Source organism: Hemicordylus capensis, chromosome 1, assembly GCF_027244095.1.
Source record: "Hemicordylus capensis ecotype Gifberg chromosome 1, rHemCap1.1.pri, whole genome shotgun sequence".
In the NCBI taxonomy this organism is placed as follows: Eukaryota; Metazoa; Chordata; class Lepidosauria; order Squamata; family Cordylidae; genus Hemicordylus; species Hemicordylus capensis.
The window spans coordinates 57689524-57715151 of NC_069657.1; the positions used below are offsets into that span (position 1 = coordinate 57689524).

General features: G+C 42.7%; 1 protein-coding gene across 6 annotated transcripts in view; it reads right to left on the bottom strand.

Annotated features, from left to right (window-relative positions):
* Positions 1-25628, bottom strand: part of NUBPL (NUBP iron-sulfur cluster assembly factor, mitochondrial) — a 105017-nt gene that overhangs the window by 61967 nt on the left and 17422 nt on the right. Inside the window, exon 1 of one of the 6 annotated variants that reach the window (XM_053283583.1) lies at positions 9547-9627. The exons of the other annotated variants lie outside the window; for them this stretch is intronic. The gene's annotated coding sequence lies outside the window, so the exon portion shown is untranslated. Of the gene's footprint in view, positions 1-9546; positions 9628-25628 lie in introns of those variants that run through there. 6 annotated transcript variants of the gene reach the window in all.

Below are 25628 nucleotides of genomic sequence, written 5' to 3' on the forward strand. Positions count from 1 at the left end.
GAGCTATAAAGACTTTGTACAGTCTGGTATATGATGATGGAATTAGAAATGAGGCTTCATGCACCCACACTTTGCCTTTGTCAGAGATGCATCAGGCAGAAATTCATCAGGGGCATCTCTAGGAAGTGATTAGGGAAACTGCACCTGTTAAATGTCTGCCTGGATGCATCCCTCCCTGGTTCAATGTCCAAATGAAAGTCCAAGGCAAAATGTGGGTGCATGGAGCCTCATTTCTAAAACCATCATCATATACCAGACTGCACTAAGTCTTTACAGCTTATATGGCGCGCAAGTTAAGATGGGCACCTTAACTTGCAATTTCCATCTTTTTAGAGCATGAGTGAAAATGTAAAGCATCTTAACTCTCATCTTAAATCAAAGGCTTTTGGAATACTGAATTTACAGGTGTTTTTAAAAAGGAAATATGATTAGACACTATGGAAAAGAGAGCTTACCCAAACCACAAGGTAGAGCTTCCTGAGGCTGAACACCAAAAACTTTGTAAAACCTTCAACTAAGATAAAGTCACCCTCCCCCCACCACACCCGAAAAAACACAAATGAAATTAGTAGATTCAGTAATAGTGACAGTGTGATACCACCTCAGAACTATTCAGCAGTGAATAAGGACACAGCAAGAAGCAGGTAATTTGTGTTCACTTTAAATCTGTACTTCATTTTTTTTCTACACACACACACACAAAATTAAAAATAACAAATGCTTTAACAACCATTTAACAATGTCCAAAACTACAGATTCTCTTCCCCAAAATTTCCCATAAACCTCACAGTTCTCCTGGAAGTTTTACACACAGCAGTTTTACCGTGAGGTTTTTGGTTTTAGAACGCATCTCCTCCAGAATGGAGGATGCAAGTACACATATCGGCCAGATTTCCCCCAAAGTCCCTGCGAGTTATCGGGGAGCAATCCACATGTGCAATTCGGGTTTTCCACTGCGCCCGAGTATAGCCCGATTTATTTCCAGAATAACAAACTCCACTATTTTCAGTGTTTTTTTCAGACAGCTTTAAGTCTGCAGTAAAGCCTCCTGGTAAACCCACAGTAAAATCTGCTATGCATAAAATCTCTTGCTTGATTTAATTTCCTTCAGGATGGTGTTAGAAAAACAGTGATAGGTTTTAAGCCAATCTGACTGAAATAGTAGTCTTAATCCTCTGAATTGTGCCTTTTAACTGTATATATTTTCACATTTATATCCTGCTCTTCCTCCGAGGAGCTCAGAGTGGTATACATGCTTATTTTTATCCTCACAACAACCCTGTGAGGTAGGTTAGGCTGAGAGATACATGACTGGCCCAGAGTCACCCAGTGAGCTTCATGGTTGAATGGGGATTCGAACTTGGGTCTTCCCAGTCCTAGTCCAACACTGGGTAAACCGCCCTAAGCCATTTTTAGAAGGATGGTATAGAAATCAAATGAATGAATCAATGAACGAACAAACACTCTAACCACTACAGTATGCTGGCTCATACTCTGATTTATGAGCCCCCAGAGAACAAAAGCTCCCCAGTGCTTGAAACCCAACTCTTTTAAGAGATGGAAACCTATAGGAGCCCTTGTATCTTCCTTCACTCAGGACACAGAGGCCTTGAGCAGCAGCCCTCCCCAACCTTTACAGGACCTGTTCTCTGACTACAGTAGAGCTCTGAGGAGCTGATATGGGCTCTTCTGGCCTTGGTTCTTCTTCCTCTTTTAATAAAGCTGTGGCATGTTGTAATGATACTTAAGTTATTAGTGTCTGTCTCTTTTCCTTCTACCTAGAAAGTAGTATATTTTAAAAACAAGTGTCACAGCCTCTGAGCAAGGGTTGCCAGAAGGCAACTTTTATCCCAGATTCCTGACAATTTTGAACCCACACCAACTATTTCCATGTTGGAGGAGGTCTCTGGAGTTCCGGGGCCAACTGACATCAGTGCCGCATGGCCAACCATTTCTCTTTTTTCAGTCACAGAAATGGCAGCTGCTATGCGGCCACAGCCACCATCCAATAAGAGGCTCTCCCCCACCTGACCCCAAACCAGCAGATAGGTGGTGTGCTTATGCAGCACATGCTGAGAGCCAGTGAGTGCCTGCCAGCCAGCCAGAAGCCTCCCCATTCCCCTGCCACCATCAGAAGCGCTCCCGCTGCTCCGTGGTGCCGTAACGCATCCATCAACAACGAGGACTATAGTTGGATGAAGCAGCACTGAGGGAAGTTCAAAATGAGCCCAGAGGAGCAGCACTTTGGCAGCCTGTCAGCCTCAGCTATAGAGCTGTTTAGAGCTGAAGTGTGCGCCCTCCCCCAAAGGTCTTGCGCTAGTCAAAACAGAACCAGCAAACCCAGCAGAGCAGACCCAGTTAATAACAATCCACTCCATCTTCAAGTCAAGGTTGGTGAACAACACTGGTTCCCGCCCCCTGCCCTTAAGTCATGTTATGCAAATGACACACCAGTGCTGTGGTGTAGTTACTGTTGGACTAAGATGATTGTGGGGACCCAAGTTCCAATCCAAGTCATGAAACCCAAGTCATGAAATTCATGCGAGATGTAAATGTAAAATAAGCAAATATTTGGGGGAAGGGATTCATACACTGAAGTGTCCCCCATCCATCCATCCATCCATCCATCCATCCATCCATCCATCCATCCCATTTCTATACCGCCCTTCCAAAAATGGCTCAGGGAGGTTTACCCCATGAATTTGCCCCAACTTATTACAAAGCCATCAAGGCTGGTGACGACCATCCTGCTGCTTATCCAACTGGAAATCAGCTTCTTTCCAGGCAGCAGCAGCAGCAGCACTTTAATATGCTGCCTTTCCCCCAGAGAAGGAAGCACCGACATTATATTGCAGGCTTTCCCTGGTGCATGTCTGGGCGGGGGAGGAATAACCACCTGCTATAGTTACAGAGCATGGCCATTCCGCCCCCCAGCACTGATCATCCATCAGGAAAAGAATGTTATGCGGTTACATCTCTCCTTGGGGCATTGTGAGGCAACGGCAGGGAAGGCAACATTTTAAAGTCCTGCTACTGTGACTGCCTAGAAGGCAGCCAGTTTCCAGTTAGAAGGGAGTCAGCTGCTACCTTTGAGGTAAGCCTCCCAAATATGGTCTGATAAAATACTATATCATTTTATAGGGCATATTTTTCCATCAGATCACTAGAGATGTGAACAGACATATTTGAGAGGCCGGGGAGGGGGGGTCTTTAAGGCACAGGGAAGTTGCTCTTACCTCCCCCACCGCATTTTCCCCTCTGGCACTCTCCCCAAAATCACTGCTGCAGGACTGCAGTGTACCTCTTTGCAGCCCCGGTCAGCAGTGTTCTATTTTGTTCGCCTGTGTGTGGAATGAGTTTTCTTCTGGGTGACAGTATCAAGGCAGTGTGTGCACATGGGCATTCAGAATGGGGACTTCCTGATTCAACCTGAGCGGGATCTAAAATTAACTGAGCGAATATCGAAAAACGTGTGAGCGCATGTATGTGCGCACGCCTTAGAAGGAACACTGCCGGTAAGTGTCCTACTGGAAGTGGCCGACACACAGCAACAGGATTCTGACCAGGGCTGCAAGGAGGTACAGTGAGGGAAATAAGTATTTGATCCCCTGCTGATTTTGTCCGTTTGCCCTCTGACACAGAAATGACCAGGCTATAATTGGAATGGTAAGTTTATTGTAGCTGTGAGAGACAGAATAACAACAAACCAACCCTCAAAAGCCCAGTGCCCAAAAGTCAGCGATGGATTTGCATTGTAATGAGGGAAATAAGTATTCGATCCCCTATCAACCAGCAAGATTTCAGGCTCCCAGGTGTCTTTTCACTATATGCAGGTAACGAGCTGAGATGAGGAACACTGTAAGGGAGTGCTCCTAATCCCAGCTTGTTAAAGTATCTGTATAAAAGACACCTGTCCATAGAAGCAAGTAATCACTCAGCTTCCAAACTCACCACCATGCCCAAGACCAAAGAGCTGTCGAAGGATGTCAGGGACAAGGTTGTAGACCTGCACAAGGCTGGACTGGGCTACAAGATATCGCCAAGCAGCTTGGTGAGAAGGTGACTACAGTTGGCACGATAACTCGCAAATGGAAGAAACACAAAATAACTGTCGATCTCCCTCGGTCTGGGGCTCCATGCAAGATCTCACCTCGTGGAGTTGCAATGATCATGAGAACGGTGACAAAGCAGCCCAGAACTACACGGGGGGAACTTGTCAATGATCTCAGGGCAGCTGGAACCATAGTCACCAAGAAAACAATTGGTAACACACTACGCCGTGAAGGACTGAAATCTTGCAGTGCCCGCAAGGTCCCCCTGCTCAAGGCAGCACATGTACAGGCCCGTCTGCAGTTTGCCAATGCACATCTGAATGATCCAGAGGAGAACTGGGCGAAAGTGTTGTGGTCAGATGAGACCAAAATCGAGCTCTTTGGCATCAACTCAACTCGCCGTGTGTGGAGGAGGAGGAATGCTGCCTATGAGCCCAAGAACACCATCCCCACCGTCAAACATGGAGGTGGACACATTATGCTTTGGGGGTGTTTTTCTGCTAAGGGGACAGGACACCTTCACCGCATCGAAGGGACAATGGACGGGACCATGTACCGTCAGATCTTGGGTGAGCACCTCCTTCCCTCAGCCAGGGCATTGAGAATGGGTCGTGGATGGGTATTCCAGCATGACAATGACCCAAAACACACAGCCAAGGCAACAAAGGAGTGGCTCAAGAAGCACATGAAGGTCCTGGAGTGGCCCAGCCAGTCTCCAGACCTTAATCCTATAGAAAATCTGTGGAGGGAGCTGAAGGTTCGGGTTGCCAAACATCAGCCTCGAAACCTTTCTGACTTGGAGAGGATCTGCAAAGAGGAGTGGGACAACATCCCTCCTGGGTTGTGTGCAAACCTGGCAGCCAACTTCAAGAAACGTCTGACCTCTGTGATTGCCAACAAGAGTTTTGCCACCAAGTACTAAGACATCTTTTGTGAAGGGATCGAATACTTATTTCCCTCACTACAATGCAAATCCATCGCTGACTTTTGGGCACTGGGCTTTTGAGGGTTGGTTTGTTGTTATTCTGTCTCTCACAGCTACAATAAACCTACCATTCCAATTATAGCCTGGTCATTTCTGTGTCAGAGGGCAAACGGATAAAATCAGCAGGGGATCACATACTTATTTCCCTCACTGTACACAGCAACACTGCAGCAGCGATTTTGGAGAGAGCACCAGAGTGGGGAATGCGACAGGGGAGGTAAGAGCACCTCCCTGCACCTTAAAGGAAACCCCTTCACCCACCTCCAAACATGCTCGAAAGTCAGACATCTGCACCGGTTTGGCAGTCCATGAAAGGACCGCCGAACCGGGTCATGCACATCCTTACAGATCACAACCGATGAAGAACTGTCTGATAGGGTTGGGTCCAAATTCTTGAAATGATATGTAGCCCTAGTGAGTTGCCAGAGGGGAGCAGCTTAGCTGCCTCCATGAAACTGCCATTTCCAGTCACCTGCCCTACTGGCCATTCTGTTAACGTGTTTGCATAAAACCTCCCCACCGGGCAGTGGTGGTGTCACTGCCTCTTCTGCGCCACCGCTTCTGCACTCCTTGCAACGCAGGGGGCAGGGAACAGAGTGGAAGTGTGGGGTCCTCCAGACACTTGGTGTCACTCCACGCCCAGTCTTCTGTCTTTTCAAAAGGCAGGGACAGTAGAAGCAGAGGAGCAGTGGCAGCTGGATAAAGAGATGACGGGAGGAATGGCTGGGAGGCAGGTCAGATCAAGGAAGAGGGAATCTGCAGGAAGCAAGCAAGACTCGCACCAACTACAGGTTGGAAGAGAAATTTGGAGTGAATGGGAGGCTGGCATGCTTTGCATTCCACATCTTGTCACGCTGCCTCAGTTGAGGGGGACATGGACTGGATCATGTTACTCTCTTGTAGGAAAGGACTTTCCTAGAACCTTTAAGGCCATTAACTTTTGTATACCCTATATTTTGTAACCCCTTTTTTGTATATATTTTGTAACCCCTGCTAACTTGACAAAGAGGCACCTGTTAATGTGGTGATTCTCTTTATTGAGCAGGGGGAGAGTAACTGGCCCTGTCCAGCCTCAGCACAGTACCGCCAGTGACTGTTGATGGTGTCTATCTTATGTTTCTTTTTAGATTGTGAGCCCTTTGGGGACAGGGATCCATCTTATTTGCTTGTTATTTATCTGTGTAAACTGCCCTGAGCCATTTTTGGAAGGGCGGTATAGAAATTGAATGAATGAATAAAATACCAGAGAAGAGATAAACAGAAGGGAGAGTGGGACCTACTGGTAGATCAACAAGGTTTATTTTCTAGCTGTTGCTTAACAATAGCAACAACAAAACCTAGAGGGCTTATTTTGCCCTCTAAAATAGCCTGTCTGAATTTAGGGAGGGCAAAGTATTTTCATTATGCAAGTTAGGGCTCATGAGATTCAGTAGGTAACTGGCCCTGCTACCTGAGACCGCACTGTGCATCTGGCTCTGCCCCCTACCTATGAGCAATGATTTTCACTTTTAGTGAGAAAGGGAGAATATAGCTATTTTAAAACAGTTTATTTTTAGCCAAGCCCAACTGGTGGACCTCAGACTTGTAGTGAAAAACACCATAATGGTATATTGGTATGAAAAATGGTATATTCAGATATATGATATATCCTAATCTAAGCTAGACACATATAATTCTGGACAGGGTGGGAAGCTGCCAGGAGAAAGGTCAAAGAAGACCAGCCTTCAGCTACAGCTTAGAATACTCTCCCAGCCCAAAAAAGAGCTGGAGGGAGGGCTATAGGGAAGCTAGACAGAATGAAGATGTAACTCCCAGCGTCTCCTTCACGCTGCCTTCTTGAAGTGACAGATAAAGACAGAGGTGTGTTCTTCTACCTGTAGCTGAAGGGCTGCCAGCAGCGAGTGGTTACTTGAAGGGCACCCAGGGAGTACTCAGGGCCCTCTAGCCTCCCTGTGCTGCAGCCATGTTATCTGTTCCCAATTTGAGGATTTCCAGCTTGAGGCTTAGAATGTGTGTCTTTATATGTGTGTATACACAAACACATTTAAATGTTCCTATTATGAGACAAGCTACTCCAGTCACTGGCATACATACAGATTAAGTTATTTATAAGCAGTCATTGAAATTAATTAATTTATTATTTTTATTTATTTAAAACATTTTTATACTGCCCCAAACACAAGTTCTCTGGGCAGTTTACAAGACAATAAAAACAACCAATAAAAAGATTAACACATTTCAGCAATTAAAATTAAAAAGTTAAAACAATTAACACACAATTAAAACAATATCTAATTAAAAGCCTGGGTGAACAAATGCATCTTGACTGCCCTTTTAAAAGTTGTAAGAGATGGGGAGGCTCTTAGTTCAGCAGGAAGTGTGTTTCAAAGCCTCAGGGTAGCAATGGAGAAGGCCTGTCCCTGAGTAGCCACCAGACGGGCCGGTGGCAACTGCAGACAAACCTCTCCAGATGATCTCAATGGGCAGTGTGGTTTATAGCAAAGAAGACATTCTTGGAATAAGTTTACTTGTCCCACTAATTTCAGTGTGAGTATTCATGAGTAACTTAGTCTGGATGTAAGAGAATGACTGGAGTAGCCCATCTCCTAACTGTTAAACTTGTATACTCATACACAAATCTCTATTGGGCACCCAAGCTGTTGCAACAAAAGGGGTACACTTTTTAAAAAAAAAAAGATTGGGGACCCCTGCTTTAGCCTATGGCACATTTGACTGGCTTTATAGCTTTGTTTTACCAAGTTCTTTACCCTGCAGGCACTTTAGATGGAGTGCACATTAGTAGTTCCTGATCTTTATTTGAAGCACTCTATTATCTAGAGAGATGTGAGCTCTGTTAAGGGGTGCTGGTATGATTACCTCCAGCCCCTTCTAGCTTTACACTTCTATAAAGGTTTTTAAAAGAGATAGCTACCAGCATGATGGAGTGTAATTGCTCTCAACTACCACAGACTGATCGACAATAGGCCATAAACCGCAGGAAAAGGAGGTTGAGATAAAACATTATAAACCATTCCCAACTGTTGGAGTGGCTGAACAATGATGCAAGCAACTTAGAGAATCTATACATTATTTTTGTTGGATGTTTAAGAGAAGGCTAGATAAGCTTTATGGCTTAATCATACATAGCAGCTGCAGAATGAACCTTAAGGTTATGAGCATTAATCATTTCTATAGCTCTTTTAATTTCCTTTAACCAGGACTGTATATTCACTGTACTAAGGGGCTAGGGGTGGCAGAGGGAATTATCAAGTTCTCCCAGCCAAGCGAGCTGAAATTCTGACCCAAGAAAAGCTGAATTCTGCTATTATCCAAGTTATGCACATTTGTATTTGTTTATTCTGTATAAATTATTTGGTTTCTGATAGCCTTGGGCAAGAGCTGTGCATGGCAATGAGACCTCAACGGTGCTATAGCAAGAATTGGGACTACTGGGTGCACCAATGCATTGGAAGCACTGATTCACCTCACCTAAGAATTTATTTTGAAAAAAGGTTTTTCAAGTGTGCAACTGCTTTCACTTAAAGCAGTGGTGACTATTCACTCTGAGGGATTCCCAGGTGTTGTTCACTACAACTCCCAGCATGCCCAGCTGCAATGGCCTTTGGCTGGGGATTATGGGAGATGTAGTCAACAACATCTGGGAATCCCTGTTAGAGGGAACAGTTTCCAACCAGAAGTTCCTGAACGATTCCCATCAGCCCCAGTTAGAATTTGCTGTGGCTGGGTATGATGGGAGTTGTAGTTCAGTGACATCTGGAGGCTCCCATGTTGGAAACCACTGACTTAAAAAATAATAACCTGTTTTTAGAATGAAAACATTTCTTGTTAAAACAAAACTGTCCAAAAGTAATAGTGATACAAACTCCACACACCTGATCCACCTTGCTTTGCTCACTCACAATTTCCTCTGGCTCAGGATGGATTTGTCAGGATCACCACCATCCTTGCTATGCTAAATCATCCTGAAAATAGTCTTTATTTAATGCAGCTGTGAATATGGCCGGGTGCTTAAGTGGGCAAAGCATAACTTAAGGAAATTATTTATTTCAGGAAGGTGTTTATCATAAGTAGGTAAAAGCTTCCTAACTTAAAAATAACTGTTTTCTTATTCAGCTTTATGTTTCACACTATGTAGAATACACATAGGATTGACTATTATTATTGACCCGGCCTGGTATTAACCAGCCCTATGATTAAAAAAGCTTTACTGCTACCACCAAGTGGACACTTGTATTCCCTAGCTGCCTCCACTAAACAGTCTACCAGACCTCAAATTAGGTAAAGCAGTGTTCCAATTAAGCATGGGGTGGGGAATACAACATAGAGACCACATTTCAGAAAGAAAAAAAGTGTAATCAAATTTTGGCACGAGTTTTTGAAATATTTCTGTTATAAAATACAACCACCATAAGAGCAAGAAACAAAATAGAATGCGATAAGCTCATCCAGCGATACGATTCTGAACAAAACCCTAATAGACCATCTCACCAGCAGCTCCCTTAGTCAGCTCTTCCTTCTCCATTTTCTCTGTGTTTCTTCATCCAATGCTGCCTCTGGCCATATCCAACACTGTTTGTAAGCCCTGCTCACTCTAAACTTTGCCTTTTTATCCTCTCCCCCTCTCACAAAGGAGGGTGCCTAGGCTTTGACCTTCCCCCTACTTTAACCATTTGCTTTGGGCAACAACTTCCAAACTAAGTTTCTGACCTTTCCCTTGTTTGGCTTAGTAAAGGAAGTTTACAGATTTGAACTTTTAACCTTTGTATAAACAGCCAAATAAAGAAAAACCTTGACCTTTGTACAGACAAGGCCAGCAAACCCATCAATCTCTTCTTTTCTCCCTTGCAACCATTTTACAACATAGAATGGGGGATTTAGCTCAACCCTCCACAATTGTCATGAGGAAGTCACTAGTTTCTCTATACATTTTCCAGAAATATGAGAGCCACACTTAGTGAGAGGAAGACTTAGACAGCCTTGAGCACCAGCCAATGGAAATTCTGCTCAATCCCTTCTTACCGATTCCCAGTTTCTGAGGTTTAACCAGGCCAAACAAAACAAAGACTGGTTTTACAAATCTGATGCTGTGGATTCTGTTGATGGATCATCAATATCCACCAGCATATGCTTGTTCCTATAAATTACATCTTGTTTACACTTACAGTCAAGTGCCCCAAAATGCTGGATGGGCTTAGTAGAGAAATTTGTAGACCACAACACTTTGATCTCTAGCTTCCAGCTAGATTCAAAGCAAGTGCACTGTTTTTGTACCTACTGTCCACTGAGCAGGTTTTACAGGGAGCAGCAGTGCATAGAAACGTGTGCATATTTGTAGCAACCCCTCCCCTTCATCTCATGATGCAGATTTACCATTTTGAAAGCGGCAGTCTGCCTCCCTGTTTTGCCAGAACTTGTTTCTTGTACCACCAAAGCATATTGGACGCTTTCCCTACAGGCCCCAGAATTAAGATTAACAGTTGCCACTGGCAACTATATTTATGAACCCCTACTCAATGTGCTATGTATAGATAGATTCTACGATTTTTTTGATTTATCATTATGGCTTTTGTCCTGTCAATAGCTGGAAAGAATGCTGGCAGGTGTAGCCATTCAAACATATGCTATACTAGAAAATAGGCTTACCTACTGAATGTCTACACAACTACAAAAGCCTTCTTGTTGAAAGGTTGGCCATATCCCGCTTATAAGAATCTATTCAATCACATATGACTTCAGACTAAAAGAACATTACTGTGTGGTAAATCTCTTTAGAAAACTTAGCAGTCATGGGATAAGGGGACAGGTTCATGTGTGGATTGGTAACTGGTTGAAGGCAGGGGTGGATTAAGCTTTTTACCGCCTGTAGGAGTCGAAATCCACTTGACTGCACACACTTTGGGCAGAAAATATTTGCCACTCTGGCTAGAGGGTTTGGGGGGAGGGGTAAGTTAAATCTTTTTTTAAACCGCCAGTGGGATGGCGGCAGCATGGCGTGGATGGTGGTGGAGACCAGGGGTGGCCGGAGTGGGGCAGCACTCCAGCAGCGCTGGTGGTGGTGAGGGGAGACCATGATGGGGGAGGCGGAGACAGTGGCGAAAGCTCCTTCCGTGGGCCCACCTGCCGCCCAAATGGCAGGTCACATGCACACATGCTCAGAGAGCCCTGAAATGAGCCAAGAACTGCCCAACCTGCCATTTGGGTGGCAGGCGGGCCCAAGAGAAGAGCTCTTGCCACCGCCTCCCCCACACCAGTTTCCTCTCACTGGAGCACCACCCCCCACCTTCTGCCCTTGTCTCTGCTACCATCCCCGCCATGCAGTGGTGGTTTTATTTATTTTATTTTTTGTTTAAGAAAGAAAGAAAAATTACAGAAGAGAAAAAACAGAGAGAAAATTACACAAATGCATTAACTCACATCTCCCATATGTCTTATACATCAACCAGGATTTAAACTCACTATCGTATCACCCTATTCTATCTACTCTTATTTCAATTTAGTCTGTTAACCTCCAATTAAAAAGGTTTAAGTAACTTAGGAATCGAAATTAATCAATACTAAAATTAAAAATGTCTCACAAATTTATTTGCAGGAAGAATACAAATCTCGGATGAGGTATTTGACCCTGTAGCAAATTGTATCATATAAATGGTTCCCAAATAAGTTCAAACTTATCTGCTGACTTGTTCTTTATAGATGAAGTAATCCTTGCCATTCGCAAATGTGCATATTCCCAAAGTTTAAGATGTCATTCCTTTAATGTCAGAACAATATGTGTTTTCCAGTTAGAAGCATAAAGAACTCTAGCAGCAGTTATATATAAAGACGGCTCCGTATATTCTGCAGGTATATAAGGCTTGGTGATATTTAACATAAAAATGTCTGTTAAAAAAAATGAAAGTCTCTGTCTAAAATTTGTTGCATCCTGTGTGTATATACAGAGTGGTGGTTTTAAAAGGTTAAAAACCTATTTATTTAACTTGCCCCTGAGCCCCCAAATATTTGCCACCTCTCAAAATTTGCTGCCATAGGCAAGTGCTTATCTTGCCTATGCATTAATCTGGTTAAAGGACAGGAAAGAGAGGGTAGGTATAAGTGGAAAGTTCCCTAAATGGAGGGAAGAAAGAAGTGGGGTCTACCAAGGATCTGCACCGGGACCGGTGCTTTTTAATGGATTCATAAATGATCTACAAGTTGGGGTAAGTAGCAAGGTGGCCAAATTTGCAGAGGACACCAAACTATTTAGGGTAGTAAAATCCAAAAGAGATTGTGAGGAGCTCCAAATGTATCTCTCCAAACTAGGGGAGCAGATGACAAAATAGCAAATGTGGTTCAATGTTGGCAAATGCAAAGTGATGCATATTGGGGCAAAAAACCACACCTTCACATATACATTGATGGGATCTGAGCAGTCAGTGACTGACCAGGAGAGGGACCTTGGGGTCATGGTGGACAGCTCATTGAAAGTGTCAATTCAATGTGTGGCAGCTGTGAAAGACCAATTCCATGCCTGGAATCATTAAAAAGGGGCTTGGAAATAAAACTGCTAATATTACAATGTCTTTAAACAAAATTATGATGTGGCCAAATTTGGAGAACCTCGTACAGTTCTGATCACAAAACCTTAAGAAGGACATTGTAGAACTGAAAAAGGTGTAGACGAGGGCAATCAAGATTGATCAGGGGCCATAACACCATCTCACAAACAGACCAAACCACAACGCAGGGCAGGCAGGCAGGCAGGCGCCCAAGTTCTGCCTTTGTCAATCTGAGACCCAGCAAAACCAGATAGTTATAGAAGCAATAGATAGCACAGCATTATAGTCCGTGCTGAGAAAAGAAAACCACAATATCAAGCCTTCCTCAATTCCTTCTTCCTCTCCCGATCTCTGCTTCCCAATCTCTTTGAATACATTTGAATACTCCCTTTTTGTTCCCCCTTTGTCTATCTGAGATTCAGCAAAACAGTTATAGAAGCAATAGGTAGAGCATATACTCAGAATACCAAACCTTCTTCCTTCCTTCTTCCTCCTGTCTCAATGTATCCTCTTCTTTATAATGGCTCTCTCTGTGTCTCCTAGTCCCTTTGAAAACATTCTGAAATTCCCTCCAAAAGTGTTTCCCCCAAGCGTCCTCCCTCTCCCCAGCCAATGGCGACATGGTTGTCCATGACAACAAGCCAACCAAGAAGCAAGGAGATCTCAAGCCAGCCAGTGCCAGAAAACCAATCAGCAAGGGGGAAAGCACTCCAAAACAGCCACACAAATGCATGAATCAATTCGTGCTGAATGGGGGCCGATTCGATCTGAAACTGGCCCCTTCATTTAAGGGCAATTTGATTCGCAGATGAATCCACGAATCACCCTGACTTTGTGTGTTAATCAAATGGCACATCCCTACTACAAAGTTGACCAAAAACCATGGTGTGGGCAAGAGAGATGCATGTATGTACCTGTGGACAATAATAACTTCTGTCAAGGAACAGCCCTCTATTCCTCCTAACCTTTTTATCACTGCCACTAAGTAGACTTTTGGTAAGGCTGGGCCCACTACAACAGCCCTTCAGAAGAAAAAGAGAGAGAGAGAGAGAGAGAGAGAGAGAGAGAGAGAGAGAGAGAGAGAGAGAGAGAGAGAACCCTTAGTAGTGTGGAAAGGAAAGGGGTTGGAGACAATCAACAAGCTTCTTTTTTTTTTTTTTAAACAAGAAGAATATTTACTTAAAAAAAATTGATTCAATTAAAACATTACTCTTGCAGGCAGGGGGAATACAAATTCAAAACAGTTATCAACAGAGCAAGTCAGGGAAAATAAAAACGAGAAAAATGCATCTACTACGTGACTCTATACTGGTCCCTACTCAGAGTCCTCTGTGCTTTCTTGTCAGCTTCTGGCTTGCTGGGTGGTTCTGATTGCAGCACAGATTGGGGCTCAATCCAGCCTGGCTCTTCTTTTTCTTCTTAGTGATTTCAACTGAATTTCCCCCTGCAGCAGACAGACTTCCAGCACACTCTGCAACCTTCAGCTCTGATTCTCTTATCTCTATAGCAGATTTGACTTCTCTGGCTTCCAAGACTCTCTCCAGCAGACTCCCTCTCAGATCTCTGTTGACTTCCCTGACCTCCCGCTCAAAACACTCCCAATATATACAGTTTCTCTGGCCCAACAGTTTTTTAAGCAACCCAATTTGAGTCCACAAATCAAACAAAATTCCCTCCATTTCTTGAAATCTCCTTTCCCTCCAAAAATCAACTATCAAAATGCTAAAACAAAAGTGAAACAAGAATGAACTTTTGACCCTACACCTTCTTCATGGATAGGGATTTGCAAGCACAGAAATCTTATTTACAACAATACGGAGATTTTTAGGAATATAATATAACAATTCATTTATCAGGCCTTATTTACGAGAAGAGGTTTGGGACTATTAATTCATTATACAATACAGGGGCTTATTTACAGAAAACCAAGAGGTCTAGGCCTATTTCCTCCTCAACCCCTATCATGTAACTTCCAAGATTCAAGAAACTATATCCGTATACCACCATAATTTATCATCATGACTGAACAATCCACAAATACTTTTTCCTGAACCTCTTGACGTACATGTCAATTGGGAGACAGTACCATTTAGGTAATCATACAGATCAAAGCAAACATCTCATTTAGCACTTTTTAAAAAGTCATGTTTCTTTATAATGTACAAAGCTATTTAAAAACCCAGTGGAGTTACTCTGACAGATTATGCTGTTTCATGTCGACTGTATGAAAGCTGCAATTTAAGAGATCAGGAAGCCACAGTTTCATGCTAGATTTCAAAGACTTCAACACCATTTTCTCACTTCTTTGTTCTCAGACAAAACACATAATTTACCTGATTATGAAGATTTATGACTCATTTCTTTTATGCATGTATACAGCTAATCAAATTCCTTCACATAGGCATCCTAATGCTTTACCCACTAATTACCATTTGAAAGATAAATATTTGGAAATCTGCCTACCATGTGCTTAAAGATTACTCTTTCAGTCTACAGGTCCTCTTATTCTTTCAAACAAACAAACAAACAAAAAAATACTCTGGAATGCATTATGGAAGCTCTTTGCTATAATGCTATTTGAAGATGGAGACAGACTCAATACTGCCTTAGAATGCAATAATGTCTTCTTTGAAAACTGCAATTATTTCAGAACCTAAACATGTTTCTGTTGTAATTTGTGATTGTTTAGCAAAGCACCAAGAGGAAGCTGCCCACTCCAGTTACAATGTAGTGCAGAGCCTTATTGTTGCAGTTAGTCAAGAACAAGCATGGAGATTGTAGTGCAGTATAAAGTAAATAGAATTTATTAGTTTAAGTACATTTGAGATAGGAAAGACCTATCCTAACTAGAGCTACATAGTGAATACAAGGGGAGAAAGAAGGATGCTCCCATCTGCTTTCCAAGGAGAAAGGAAGAACTGACTCGCTAAAGGAAATAACTGAGGAGTCAAGTGGCACAGCGGGGGAAATGCTTGATTAACAAACAGAAGGTTGCCAGTTCGAATCCCTGCTGGTACTATATCAGGCAACAGTGATATAGGAAGATGCTGAAAGGCATCATCTCATTCTGTGCGGGAGGAGGCAATGGTAAACCCCTCCTGTATTCTACCAAAGAAAACCACAGGGCTCTGTGGGTGCCAGGAGTTGAAATCAACTTGACAGCACACTTTACCTTTACCAAGGCAGGAGTCATGGAGTAGAAGCAAAGCAGGGACAGGTAAGGGGACCCTCACTAACTACCTCTACCCCCAATGCCCCTAGTGGTCATTAGGATAGTTGATGCAAAAAGTTGATCCACTGCTACTCCATCTCCAACAGTTTCACGAGTATGTGACTTCTGGAAGATTCCAACAAAGAGTATGTATTTATTTTTAGAACTTTGCTTAAAGCTTTTGTTGAAAAGCAGTTTATAAATATTTGTCATATATGTAAAACCACACTAATCAAAAGTCCTCAAACAGCTTTGCATAATATACTAACGGCCTAGTCATTAAGTAAATCCTACTGTGCTCAGAGGGGCTTGTCCCCAACATAGGACTGCAGCCTCAGATAATAATGTTGGCTTGGTGGCAATAGTAGTCCCATTGCTTTTAAATCTGCAGCAGATTACATACTCTCAAGAAGTCAAGGCAGAAAAGAATGCTGGTATAATCTCATTTAATTTCCCAGAAATTACTCTTTAATTTACTCTTTCTACAGAAAGGTGGAGATCATTCTTTTATAAATAAATGGTCCAGTTCAACTCTAGATGCATATAGTTACTCATGACTAGCTGAGTCAGAATATAGGTATGGATACACTGAAAGAAAGGCAGTGTTGATGCTTATATGAACATCAGGCGTTATGCTATTGTTAATTGCCCAGAGACTAAAGTTTGGGGTGATGTAAAAATGTGATAGATAGATAGGATAGATAGATAGATAGGATAGATAGGATAGATAGGATAGATAGGATAGATAGGACAGACAAACTGTATCCATGGTTCCTGACTGAGTGAGGGAGAACTGTGCGTGCAGATTGCTCTCTTATTGATCTCCTTCAGATTAGGGCAAAAGAGTGTACTGACACTATGTTAGACAAACTTGCTTTCAGGAATTAGCTTCTAGCATTTCCGTGTGTTCATGTGAGCCTCAGTTCTAAGTTACGTTAACCAAGTTCTACATTTACAAATTGTTTTCTGTTATTACAGTGAAGAGCACTATTCATCTTTTTACAATTCTCCAAAGCTTACAGGTCAAAGAGATTAATTCCTAAGTAGTTACCCAAGCCATTTCATAGAAGTATTATACAAGGGCAATTAATCAGTTGTTCAAGAGTGCTTACTAAAATATATCCCATGCTATTGCTAGAAAATCCCAGGGTTCAAGAGGCACCTCTTCCTTTTGGAATATATCTGAATTTACAGACTTTTTTATGAGGGTAAAGTTTGAAAAATGGATGGGTGGATCATGTACTTAACTTTTTTTTAAAGCACAAATTTTAAAAAATGCAGAATTGTGTCCTGATTGTATATACCAAGTTTCAATTCAATGGAGATTTTGCACTGCAAACAGAAAATACTGACTTGGACACCAACTCAAATATTAACCATATAAGCTAGTTAACCTTTTCATTATTTTAAACTTAGAGTTGGCACAATGGAACTAGAATATTCTTATAAGCTAAGAAAGATTTTTTTAAAAAAACAAGCTACTTGTTTTAATAGCCTGTCATTTCCCCCAGACACATATAGCTTTCCATTTCTCAATATTTGTGCAAGCACTAGAAGTAAAATGGTTTGTTAAGTAAAACATGCCTTTGAGGTTTTCCTTAATCCACTTTATCCATTAAAGATGCTCAAATTTAGAATATATCATCTTGCCTCAATTATGTCTTCAAGGGAGTTTAGATATCAGTGTGCAATGTGTCATCAGGTACTGGTGTTTGGAAAGATAAGCAAAGGGCACGGTGGATCTCAGGCATTTTTCTGGATTATTGTCACAGCACCAGATCTAAGTGGCTCTAAGGACACCTATATCCTTTGATTATTTACTGGATATGAAGAAATCAGTATTTAATCCCTGCTGCCCCCTCTCCCTTGAACCAGAATTTGGAAGCATCAGTTACCCACTGTGGTGTGTTTAATGAATTTTTCACAGACAAAATCTCTCAGATTCAGGCCAACTTAGATGGAGACTCCACAATTAATTTGATGTCTGAACTGGAGATGTCCGACAATTCCTCTTATACGATTCGACTGGATCAATTTCAGCTTGTGACTCCTGATGATGTGGACAAGCTGCTTGGAGCGGTGAGGCCTACCACTTGTCCTCTTGACCCTTGTCCAACATGGCTTGTTCGATCTAGCAGGGAGGCTGTTGTAGGTGGCCTTGTAGAAATCATATATGCTTCTCTGAGGGAGGGCAGGATGCCTCCTTGTCTTAAGGAGGCAATTATTAGACCTCTTCTAAAGAAGCCTGCGTTAGATCCCTCAGAGTTGAACCTGTTTCCAATCCCCCATTATAGGCCTGTTTCCAATCTCCCATGGCTGGGCAAGGTAATTGAGAGGGTGGTGGCTTCTCAGCTCCAGGTGGTCTTGGAGGAAACTGATTATCTGGACCCATTTCAAACTGGCTTTCGAGCGGGCTATGGGGTGGAGACTGCCTTGGTCGGCCTGATGGATGATCTCCAATTGGCAATGGACAGAGGAAGTGTGACTCTGTTGGTCCTCTTGGATCTCTTGGCGGCTTTCGATACTATCGACCATAGTATCCTTCTGGAACATCTGAGGGTGTTGGGGGTGGGAAGCACTATTTTACAGTGGTTCCGCTCCTACCTCTCGGACAGATTCCAGATGGCGTCGATTGGAGATTGTTGCTCTTCAAAATCTGAGCCTAAGTATGGTATCCCTCAAGGCTCCATACTTTCTCCAATGCTTTTTAACATCTACATGAAACCGCTGGGAGAGATCATCAGGGGATTTGGAGCTGGGTGTTACCAGTATGCTGATGACACCTAGATCTACTTCTCCATGTCAACTTCTTCAGGAGTTGGCATATCCTCCCGAAATGTCTGCCTGGAAGCAGTAATGGGCTGGATGAGGAATAATAAGCTGAAGCTAAATCCAGATAAGACGGAGGTACTTGTTGTGCGGGGTTGGAACTCTAGAGACGATTTTGATCTGCCTGTTCTAGAGGGGGTCACACTTCCCCAAAAGGAACAGGTTCGCAGTCTGGGAGTACTTCTGGATCAACATCTCTCCTTGGTTTCTCAGGTTGAGGCAGTGGCCAGAGGTGCTTTCTATCAGCTCCGGCTGATACGCCAGCTGCGTCCGTTTCTTGAGATCAATGACCTCAAAACAGTGGTACATTTGTTGGTAACCTCCAGACTTGACTTCTGTAATGCGCTCTACGTGGGGCTGCCTTTGTACATAGTCTGGAAACTTCAGTTGGTTCAGAATGCAGCAGCCAGGTTGGTCTCTGGGTCATCTCGGAGAGACCACATTACTCCTTTGTTGATGGAGTTACACTGGCTGCCAATAGTTTTCCGGGCAAAATACAAAGTGCTAGTTATAACTTATAAAGCCCTAAACGGCTTAGGCCCTGGGTATTTAAGAGAGCGTCTTCTTTGCTATAAGCCCCACTGCCCATTGAGGTCACTTGAGGAGGTCCGTCTCCAGTTGCCGCCAACTCGTTTGGTGGCTACACAGAGACGGGCCTTCTTGGCTGCTGCCCCGAGATTGTGGAATGCGCTCCCTGCTGAGATATGATCCTCCCCATCTCTGGCAATTTTCAAAACACACCTGAAAACACATCTCGTCAACCAGGCTTTCTCAGCTTTTTAAAACTTGTTTTTAAGTTCTTCTGATTATTTAATTGTTGTTTTACGATGTTTTAAATTGTTAATTATTTTTATTGTGTTTTATTATTTTTGTTTTAATTAACTGATTTTAATGGTGTTTTAATGTAAACCACCCTGAGCCTTTTGGAAGGGTGGTATAAAAGTTTTATTATTAATAATAATAATAACAATAACAATAACAATAATAATAATAATAATAATAATAGGCATTTTCCAAGGGGACTCACTATTGTTACAGACCAGGCCTGATTTATATAGTACTAAATATGCTCATTAGCTAGTATACAAAATAGGTCTGGACCAAGTTCTTTTATATTAGTGACCATGTGTGATCTGGATGCAAGGAAGAAAGGAGATCAAACCACTCAAAAGGATTCAATGGGCTTTACTGAGTATAAAGACTAACAACATAATCTAGCAAAGCAGAAAGCAGAACACTCTATCAATATCAACAACAGTATTTTAAACAGAACATCCTATTCATCACCAATATTCCCCAGTGTTCCTAACTAACATATATGTGTGCAATTAAATCTTTCTAGAGCCTAATACAATTCAGATATAGGCAGAAAAGAGGGGGGGGAGGGAGACTGAGGGCTGGCATGGTTTTGGAATTAGTAGGGGGAAAGAAGGGGGGGAAGGAGAAAGAGGGGGAAAGGATGGAGGGACCCAAGGCTTGCAGCATATTTACCCAGGACCAGAGACTTCTCGTCAGCTGCTTGGCTGGAGACAGGAGTTGTTGCAGTGCTCAGATCACGGCAGCTTGGGCAGCAAACTCTGGCATTGCTGTGAGCAAATCTTGTTGTAGGCACAAGATAGCTTGTAGGAGACAGTTCCTGTTCATGGGCAGAGTTCCTGCTTTACCCCGCAGCTTAGCAGCAAACTCTGGGATCCTCGTGAGCAGCTTTTGCTGTAGGCAAAAGATTGCTAAACTCTCTGTCTAAAAGCCTCATTCTTATAGTATATTTCTCTTTGATCCTTGAATAGAATCTATTAAAATCTCATCTTTTTCCTGGGTCCCCCCAAAAGGTGACAACTCGCCGGACAATGTCTTAATTATTCAGCATATTGGCCAGTCCAGTGAGTTCTCAATCCCATCTTCTGTAAACTGTGTGCTCAGAGGGGAAGGGAGGCATTGCCCACAGCAAATCTGCATCTAAGATGCTGCAAATTGCATCTTCCCCCAATAGGTGTTAAAAGTATCAGGAGTTAGTGAGAGAATTGATCCTATTTGGTGTGAGACAGCCATTACATTATTTATCTCTACCTAGTGTTTTTCTTGTAATTGAAAACAAGAGAATATTTAAAGTGACATATATGTGCGTGAGACATTCAATACATTTGTAGCATCAGTGAGGTGAGATTAAAGTCTACAGACGGATCTCTGTATGCATTTGGCTATGTTGAACTTCCATGGAGAACAATTCAGTTAATCACTGACAAGGATTTAACACTGACTTCTTGCAACAGGAAAGGGCGGGGGGGATGAGCCTCTGGCCTCCTTCACAGACATCTGGACGTCAGTTGCATTTTTGCATATGAGTAGCCCAGGCCAAGCCTTTGTATTCCTTGCATATCTATTTTAACAACACAATGCTGGATCGCCTCCTCCCTTCACAGAGCAGGGAGAGCAACATCCTAGTTCACCTTGAGTTCAGGTATCATTTCTTAATATAAAATGAAATCAGACACAGGCCAATATGTGTATTAATATTTTGGGGTGCTCATAACACTATCACCTCTGTTGTTTGTAATCGCCATGACCCCACTTTCACAAATACTAAACAAAACAGGCCTTGGATACCAAACATCTAAAACATCAAGTAAAATAAACCATCTGCTGTACATGGACGATCTGAAGTTGTATGGAAAGTCCCAATAAGAAATTGAATCACTGATAAACACTGTCCATATATTCAGTAGCGATATAGCAATGGAGTTTGGACTAGACAAGTGTGCTGCATTAATAATGAACAGAGGGAAAATAAGAAAAACGGAAGGAATAGAACTGCCCAATGGAAGCAACATCAAGAACCTGGAAGAGAAAGAACCTTACAAATACTTGGGCATTCTCCAGGCTGATAACATCGCACACACTGAAGTTAAAAGAAAAATTGGAAGTAAGTACATCAGGAGAGTTATAAAAATCCTCAAGTCCAAAGTCAATGGCGGGAACACCATACAAACCATAAACACCTGGGCTATACCTATTATCAGATACACTACAGGAATAATAGACTGGACGCAGGCAGAGCTTTAGACGCTAGATCGTAAGACCAGGAAAATCATGACCATCAATCATGCTCTGCACCCCCGCAGTGATGTAGATAGGCTATACCTCCCTCGCAGCTCTGGTGGAAGAGGAATGCTGCAAGTTCATCAAACAGCAGAGGAGGAGAAAAGAGGCCTTGAAGAATATATCAAGGACAGTGAAGAAGATGCACTTCAAATGGTCAATAATGCGAAACTATTCAACACCAATGAAAGAAAGCAGGCCTACAAGAAAGAACAAGTCAAGAACCGAGCAGAAAAATGGAAAAATAAGCCACTGCGTGGTCAATATTTGCACAATATAAGTGGAAAATCAGACAACACCAAGACCTGGCAATGGCTTAAGAATGGTTACTTGAAGAAAGAAACAGAGGGTTTAATACTGGCTGCACAAGAAGTAAGAACAAATGCAATAAGAGCAAAAGTCGAAAAATCAACCACAAACAGCAAGTGCTGCCTTTGTAAAGAAGCAGATGAAACCGTGGACCACCTAATCAGCTGTTGTAAAAAGATCGCACAGACTGACTACAGACAAAGGCATGACAAAGTAGCAGGGATGATACACTGGAACATCTGCAAAAAATACAAGCTACCTGTAGCCAAAAATTGGTGGGACCATAAAATAGAAAGAGTTGAAGAAAATGAAGATGTAAAAATATTATGGGACTTCCGACTACAAACAGACAAACATCTGCCACACAATACACCAGATATCACTGTAGTCGAGAAGAAAGAAAAACAAGTGAAAATAATCGACATAACAATACCAGGGGATAGCAGAATAGAAGAAAAAGAAACAGAAAGAATCACAAAATACAAAGATCTCCAAATTGAAATTGAAAGGCTGTGGCAGAAAAAGACCAAAATAATCCCAGTGGTAATTGGCGCCCTGGGTGCAGTTCCAAAAGACCTTGAAGAGCACCTCAACACCATAGGGGCCACAGAAATCACCATCAGCCAATTACAAAAAGCAGCTTTACTGGGAACAGCCTATATTCTGCGACGATATCTATAACAGCAACAACATTGACAATAAAATTCTGGCATCCCAGGTCCTTGGGAAGGACTCGATGTCTGGATAAAACAAACCAGTCAATAACACCTGTCTGACTGTGTAAAATAATAATAATAATAATAATAATAATTTATCTGTTATATTTGCTTGACATGGCCATGATGCTTTCTATTTTATTTTTATTTCTTACTTGAAGGAGAAACATAAGAAAAGAAGGAAAATTACACCCAGTCGCTGCTTAACAACTTGCACTCTCTTTCAGACTATCAGTAATGAAAGGCAACAGTGGGAGACTGCTAGTTGGATGAGACCACCACTAACTGGTAGGGGAGGGAGACATACATAGCCCTTTGACCACTTTTCTCCACAAAATCTTTCCCCCAGCAGCCCTGCATAAAGAAACAAGAAGCTTCAAGGTAATGCAACTGGTAAACCTTCACTTTGGCTCCACATCCTTGCCTGTATCCTACATTTTATTTTCTGCCTAGCTCTAGTTTTGGATTTTGGGTTGCTGATTTTGGTTAGGTACATTGGACCAGACTAAGCTGTATTTGACCCAGGCCCTCTTCTGAATTCTGTACCTTTGGTTAAAGTTAATTTCCCAAGAGCACTAGCAGACAAGTTTCAATTAGCTCCATGAATGATTTTCACTGAAATCAGAATTTCAGAAACAGACCCAATAGCAATAGCAATAGCAATAGCAATAGCACTTACATTTATATACCGCTCTATAGCTGGAAGCTCTCTAAGCGGTTTACAATGATTTAGCATATTGCCCCCAACATTCTGGGTACTCATTTTACCGACCTCGGAAGGATGGAAGGCTGAGTCAACCTTGAGCCCCTGGTCAGGATCGAACTTGAAACCTTCTGGTTACAGGGCGGCAGCTTTACCACTGCGCCACCAGGGGCTCAATAAAGATGTTTACTTTTTAAAACAAACAAACAAACAAACAAACACCTTAATTTTGCACTTGATGTTAATTCGGAAAGCATTTTATCCATTACTGAGCCCTTTGCAAAAATTTACGATATTACATTTAAACTTCGCAAAAGGTAGACTGACATCACAAATGCAAGTTTGTAGATCAAGTTACAATTTAACCAACCCATTTTGTGGTGTGTATTTGTTAAACTGTATCTTTGTCCATATGCAGGTTTATTTCCAAGTGAAATATAACTCTTGGATATGGAACTATTTATCACTCTTTTACTTCTGCTTCCCCATTTCCTGTTCTTAAAATGGACTCTGTTGCTAATAAGAGATTTTTGGTTTTTCACTTTTTATATGTCATGACCAGCTCCACAGAAGGGGAAAATGTGAAAACACACACACAAAATTTGGTTTGTTGAGCTCCCCCTGCTGGAATAAAATTCAAAATGATCTTGGTGGCCCAAAAAACTGGGCTAGAAGTAATAAAACTGAATTCAACAGAAACAAATGTGCATTTCTGCAAAAATGCACATCTATAGAATGGGGGATATTGTCATTTCCTGGGTTGGCAATATAAAAGAGCACACTGCCCTGGACTCTGTAACACAGTTACAGCAGAGGGAAGGAGGGAGTTTATCATCTACCCTGGGGGATGGTGAGCAGAGCTTGTGGTGCCCGAAGCTGCCTCTCTGTTTTCTTGAGGATCTCTCTCTTTCTGGGAGCAACAATGCTTAAGGCCTCTGTTGGTAGCAGAGCTGCAGCTCACAGAAAGACCCAGAGTGCTGACCCAGTCTCTGCTGGGAGGACCTGCATCATTTCCTGGGCTGGCAGTATAAAAGAGCACGCTGCCCCTGGGCAACGAACTCGCAGCTGGCAGGAGCACCCCTATGGGAACCAAAGGGGCTCTAAACTGCTTGCTGGGAGTAATTTTAGCCATTTATGTGAGTGAGGATGTGAACCAGGGGAGAGCTGGGGGTGCTTAAAATAGAGTGGTAACCAGTAGGGGAAAGTATGGTTTGTAGGGAAGAGGGGATTCCGATCCCTTTTTCTGGCTGTTCCCATAATAGGAGGGTTCCTGGCCGCCTTACCAGCTTGTCCTTTGGCCTGCTGGTGCTGCTGTTTAATACCAAGTCAGTCCAAAACAAAATCTATATCATCCATGATTTAATTGTGGAGGAAGGGGCCAACCTGATCTGTATTATGGAGACCTGGGTGGGGGCGCTGGGAGAGATTAGTCTTTCCCAGCTGTGTCCATCTGGGTGTTTAGGGCAGCATCGGCATAGGCTGGAGGACTGGGGAGTGGGGAAGTCAATGTATTTGATAAAAGCTCTATTTTCCTCTCTAGGCCCCGTGTCCAAGTGAGTGCCAGTTCAGAGTGTTAATACCTGGTGTTGGGCTCTCAGGACAGAGTGGCGATTCTATTAGTGTACCGCCCACCCTGCTGCCCAGTTGTCTCCCTGCCTGCACTCATGGAGGTGTTGAGGACTCCCAGAATGATCGTTCTGGATGATTTGAACATCCATGCTGAAACTGCCTTGTCAGGACTTCATGGCCGCCATGACAACCATGGGGCTATCCCAACCTAATGTTGGCACAACCCATGAATCTGTATTGTTTTTTTGTTTTCAATTGGACAATTTGAAAATGGGGCATGTGTCATCTGTTACCTTGTCATTGTCAGATCACTTCCTTCTGAGATTTAGCTACACCACTTTGCAAGGATAGGGGACCTGTTAAAATGGTCAGTCCCCGGAGACTGATGGACTCCAATGGATTCCTGAGGGCTCTGGGGGATTTTACAGCTGGTATGGCAGGCGCTCCTGTCAAAGCTCTAGTTGCTCTCTGGAATGGAAAGATGGCTTGGGCAGTAGACACAATCACTCCCAAGTGCCCTCTTCCACAATATTTTTAAAGGATCTTATTTCACTAGGGAGTGCATTCCAAAGCCTCGGGGCAGCAACGGAGAAGGCCCCAAT